Source organism: Macrobrachium nipponense, chromosome 18 (genome assembly GCF_015104395.2).
Source record: "Macrobrachium nipponense isolate FS-2020 chromosome 18, ASM1510439v2, whole genome shotgun sequence".
In the NCBI taxonomy this organism is placed as follows: Eukaryota; Metazoa; Arthropoda; class Malacostraca; order Decapoda; family Palaemonidae; genus Macrobrachium; species Macrobrachium nipponense.
In genome coordinates, this window is record NC_087211.1 from 81471148 (window position 1) to 81477099 (window position 5952).

Sequence of the window (5952 nt, forward strand, 5' to 3'; positions counted from 1 at the left end):
TAATATCTTATTGGAAATTTTAGGTACTGGTTTTGAATAACCTTGATTTAGCTAAATGGTTTTTATGTTCAATGACAGTAAATGTTTAAAATTTGTTTAATAGGTTAACTTGTGTTAAGTTATTTCTATGCCTTAGTAATACTATGTTGCAAAAGTTGCATACACGTGGTTCTGTAATACACAATGTCTATTTGTGGGGGGGGGGGGGGGGCGGGTTGGAGGGGGCTTCCAGTACCCTCACCCCCTTCCCATTTCTCCCGCCAGGTCAGGGTACTGCGACCTAGGATATGTTAGGTTATAATATAATGTCGGTACTCGATAATGGGGTTTAGGGTAAAATACTAAATGGCCACCTGGCGGCCACCTCTACAGTAGCACGACCACCTTCCCGAAAATCGGAAATTATTGCATTGATATGTGACAAGGGATAAAACACTTACTAAGAGAGGAAAGTAGAGGTCTCGAGGTGTTGCTTTGACGAACGCTGGCTCTTGACTAATGTCTATCCTGTTACACAGGACGTAATGTGTTGAAGTACTTTTTCGGTTAGGTGGTCGCGCTACGGTAGAGGCTGGCCATTCGGTATTTTACCCTATAGGCTGTGTTCATAAGTTTCATTTTTATGCTTCTTATGATAATCATAAAAAAATAATGCAATTTTATGGTTATCAAGATGTTTATCTTTTGATATTGTTTCAACGTTCAACCCCCAGAGAGCTGGTATTAAAAAATGCCGCTTATGCAATTGTGGCTAGTAGGGTGAACTACCAGATGGCCACCATTTCACATATTCAGTTGGTGAAACAACAATACAATTACATCTTTAAACATACCATTCAAAAGGTTAAGTTAAAATCTTTTGAATGGTACTATGCTTAAAAGATGTAATTGTATTGTTGTTTCACCAATTAAATATCGAGTGAAAAAAGTGGTCATTTCGAGTGAAATGGTATATATCTGTCGTTTACTCTATAGCCTATTAAAGTAAAGACTTAAGCCTGGTACACACTATGCCATCACGTATCAGCCACGTGATGCAGTAGTGGTGTTGAAAAAATTAATAGCCAAACTATACTGCAACACTGCTCACTTGTTCTCGCAGTTCAGCTTTCAACGGCAGGATGTCTGCCGATGATGTACTTTGCTGGGAGAGACTACTGTGGGGTGTGGTTGCTCTGTGTGCTGTAAAAAATAAACTTTTGAGGAAGAGACGTAAAACCTTGTGGTGTAAGCAATGGCTTACTCGGCGACCTCTGAAGGGAAGCTTTAATGAAATACTTTTGGAGCTACAAGTCGAAAATCCAACAGACTTTGAAAATTACACAAGGATGCCAATCCTTGCATTTTATAAATTGTTGGAAAAATTGAACCATATATCTGTAAGCAGGACACCAGCTTTCGAGACAGCATATCACCAGGAGCTCGTTCTTGCAGCTGAAGGATCGTATGCAAGCCTCCAATATTCAACCAGGATTTCAAAACAGAGCCTCGGTCTAATCATCCCCGAAACCTGTGAAGCCATCTAATAATGTCCTTAGGGGGTGAAGATTCTTTTTGAAAAGTTAAATAGGTTCAAATATAGGTACAAAGTACACAAATATTTTTTATTACAAGAAACGCAGCTCATCAAAACACCATAACTTCGGAGTGTGGAGGTCTTCCGTGCCAGCTCCAGACTTCTGTGATGCTTTGATTGCTGACATTTCCTTGTAGAATTGTGTCTTCAGGGTGTGCAGCTTTTTAGTAATGTCTTCATTCCGCAATGTACAGTTTACAAAACTCGATAACTCTGATTTTATGGTTTCCAAGCTTGCACTCCTGATGTTTCTCATCTTGTAATGCTTGCATTTGATGCAATGATGTTCCAAACAGATGGATGTTCCTTCAGTAATTCAATAAAATGTAATGTTAGTCGTTGTCCACTCAAGGAGTTTGGTGGGTGGTGGTGGTGAGCGGACATCCTCCCCCTCTGAACGTTCGTGCATCACTGAGCTGCGCAATGAAATGGCTCTGTCCCATCAACACGTTGGCAATGCAGCTTCGTGTTGAAAAAATCGTTTTTCAACGCATCCATCTAACACTGCGAGCATCATGATGCATAGTGTGTACGGGGCTTTAATGAAAATGTACACACCTCCTCTGCACACATTTCAGAGGAATGGACGAGATGAATAAATGGGTCCACTGGGTAAAAGTAATGATAACGGAGGCTATTTTAAGAAATACAGACACAAGGTTATTTGATATATACCAGAGAAGTCGTATATATGGCAAGAATTTGATTGAGAGTGTTAAAAGACAAGCACAGGCAGGAGAAGAACATTAGGTATTGAGCTTAGACAAGAAAGAGGATGTGTGGATCAAGTCGGTGTTATGGAACAGCTGTGTGAGAAGTTTGAAAATTAGGGGAAAAGCTGTATGTGGATAAATTGGCCAAGACAGAGCATATGATAGAATCAGTATACTGTAGAGGCAGTGAAAGCTTGTATATAAACTATAACCTAGGCAGGAGAGTAACTGTTAGGAATAAAATTGTGTCTGGGGTAAGGGTTTGTTGCATGTTATGTTGGGCTGTTCAGTGTATTCATCTATGAAGTGAGTGTGTGGTTAGTCAGGTTAAAAAAGACAGATGTAAGGGCAAAGTTATGCTGTCAGCAATGAATTTGGAATAATTGATGTATGCGAATAATTTTGCTGAATTGGGGAATTGCCACTATCTTTTCTCTTCTGCAAGTAAGCATGTGCTGATCATGCTCATGCAGACATGGCGTGCTTGATACTCTTTGAGTCATCCCATTCCTCCCTGGACAGGACTACCCATGGCCCATTCGCCAGGGTTTTTTCTAAAGCACGCATGGTAGAGTCGTCACTACTCTCAGTTGTTGCATACATGGCCTTTGTAGCATAAGCATGCAGGAGTTCGCATGCTACAATTCTATGTTGTACGTTATGTGTGGGTACCAGGAAGATCTTGATTGGGTGTGATCGTGCAGCACCTCTGTCTGGTTGTGAGTCACTATGAACCTTAGAGGTCTGCTTGCATGATAGTGCTCTTGCTAGCTGTCCTGCAGCCTCTACTGGGTCAGCTTTCACTAATCATAAGGTCAAGAATCTCATTCCTTTCACAAGTGAGCTTCTTGTTTATTTTCATTCAATCATATGAAAGTCTGCCGGATATGGACCAAAATATCAAGGGATTACAAGTTAACTTCAAGCCATTATGTAAATGAAAACAGTTTGAGAAGCTATGGGTCTGCTACTTTGAAATGCTATGAAAACAGTTTGAAAAGCTATGGGTCTACTACTTTCAAATGCTATGAAAACAGTTTGAGAAGCTATGGGTCTACTACTTTCAAATGCTATGAAAATAGCTTGAGAAGCTATGGGTCTACTACTTTGAAATGCTAGGTCGGCTTTATTTGTGTTCACGGTCTGTGAGAGTTCCTGGTGTGTCAGTTTCATGTGTGGGAGAGAAGCCTTTCTTGCATTAGGGAAATTTTAAAACCTGAAGAGTTTTCTCCTTTCAGAACCCTTCAGGAGAGATGGAAGTGGGAAATTGTTTGACTCTTCATGAGCTTAGTGGTCTTTGGGATACAGTATAACAAATGCTCTTAAGTAAAACTTTTCCTATCAATAATGTACTCAAGGATTCACTCAGGAGGCGAGGCAGTTATTTCTACTGCTATGTTTGCTACTTGTGTTCAGTATCTGGGATTAGGTTAACAGTCTGATTTGCAGACCAGATGGTTCCCTGCTATCCAGCAATCAAGCAAGCTACTTTCCTGCTAAAGACATGCAACAGGAACAGCCAGCTTGGCTTAGCTGGCTTTGTCAGTTAATCCTTGGTCACCTGCCATCCCTAGAAAGGCTTGTTCTGCATTTGCGTCAGTGGCAACTGAAAGCGGGAGATGAAAGAGGACTGTTTGGTTGGTGATCTACAGGAACCTCCTTTTAGGAGATTCCTTGAACTCACCACTTTCAGAGATATGATTTTAGACACATTGAATGAGATGTGAGGAGCACCACCTTAGCAGTCATATGAAGGAGGGGTGAGGAGCACCACCTAAGCAGTTGTATTACGACTCGGGCGAATGGACAGGGAATGAACCTCATTGGCACATCAACACTGGAAATGTGAGTGGGCTGTTAACCCTGCAAGAATTCAAAGGTCATCACGATAGCCCACTACAGTATTGAGGAGCGACAAAAATTGAAGGGGGACAGTTTTCTTTCACTTCTGGTAGTTGGTGCAGTAGTTACATTCCAGAAAGTTGAATGGTTTGGCAGACCAGCTCGGATACCAGGGCAAGGCCTGTACGGACAGAGTGGTCTTGACTCCTTCACATGGGGAGAGGCTACTCATGCTTTGAGGAACATTGGTGATTGACTCGTTTGTCTCATAAAACGGGGAGCTCCTGGTGTTGAGCTTTCTGCTGCCAGATCCCTGGATGGCTTAGCTCTCCCTGATTTAGTTGAGCTGTTTGTGTGTCAGTAGTGTTTCTAGTCTTGGCCTTCCACATCCACTTTTTAGGCTCTTTATTTCAGTCCAACACCTCTTATCTGTTTCTTCTTAGTGCAAGGTTCCATCTTTAGATCCTTTTAATTTATTTCCTTTATTTTATTTATCTCCATCATACTATCCAACTACATCTTCTAATGGCCTAGGTAATAAGTGGCTAAAAGGGCCTCAGTGCTTTTGTGTACCAGCCTAAATTTCATAAATTTGTCAGTCAATCAATGCTGTGTGTGACCCATAAAGTAGTACATGTAGGACTTGATATCTCAAGCCAGTGTTGGTTTCCCTTTTCTAGTACTGACCATTAAAAGTAGGTCCAGGTAGTTCATCCTTCTTTCCAGCTTTTTGTGCTGCAGTCAAACGAGCTCATGATACTGCAGGAAAAGTAGACAGGAGGCATGAAACTGCCCCTTTGTATTTTGTAGTAACTCTTCACTAGCACAGGTAATCAGGCTACTGAAGCATTAGATGGCCTTTACCTCATTCTGCCTCTAGAAGATCACCCACAGGTCCTTAAACTCCTCCCTCTCCTTGGGACCTGTTGGGGCTGCTCAACAAGTGAAATTACCCAAGCTCCTTCCAGACAGAAAAGTATATTGCCAAAGTTCTGGGAAGGTATAAGACTGGAACTGCACAGTAGAGTGAATGGCTACTTTTCTTCCTTCCTCCCTCCCTCTGTGGGTTAGTGGTGGAGTTGAGTGCAGATATGGGTGACTACTCAGTTGAACTGGATTTTCTTTTTCTCCCTCATAAAAAGGGATGTTGGGTAGGCAGCAGTAATCTGTAATTGTATGGGTAGATTTAGCTACCCTTGATTTGTGTTACCGTAGTTTCAGAGGATTCGCTTTTTAAGAAAGAGCTCAGACTGAGGGGTCTTCCTCCACTTATCCTCCCTCCTATCACCAGTTAACTACCTTGTTAGTTAGTTTTAGTGACCAATTCCAATTCATACTTTTACTTAGAAGGCAGTGGTTTGTTTATGTAAGGAAAATACAAGAACCTAAAGCATGGCAAACCAAAAATGACAGATTTAAGTCAGTTAGCACTAAACAAAAATTCATGTCATATACATCCCTCATGTCTATGGAAGAAAGCAAGTTCCATTTGTGAATAGATCATATAGGTTCCAGTCTCCATATAGAAGTTGGTCAGGCAAATAAACTTGTTGAGCTGGTTGAAGTCGATCAATTTCATTCCTTCTGAAGATTTTGTAATGGGGATGAGGCAGTTGTAAAACCCCTTCAACTATACCACAATCTCTTCAGTTGCATCCTTCTGCATCATGAAGATCACTTCATCATTGAGGACTTGCCCTTTCACAGGATTGGAGAATTAGGGGTCAAAGATAATTGGACGAGTGTCGAGAAATATCAGCAAGCTCCAGAAATATGTAACCTGCAAAACCTGTATGGTCTACAGCCCCAAGTTAATTTTAG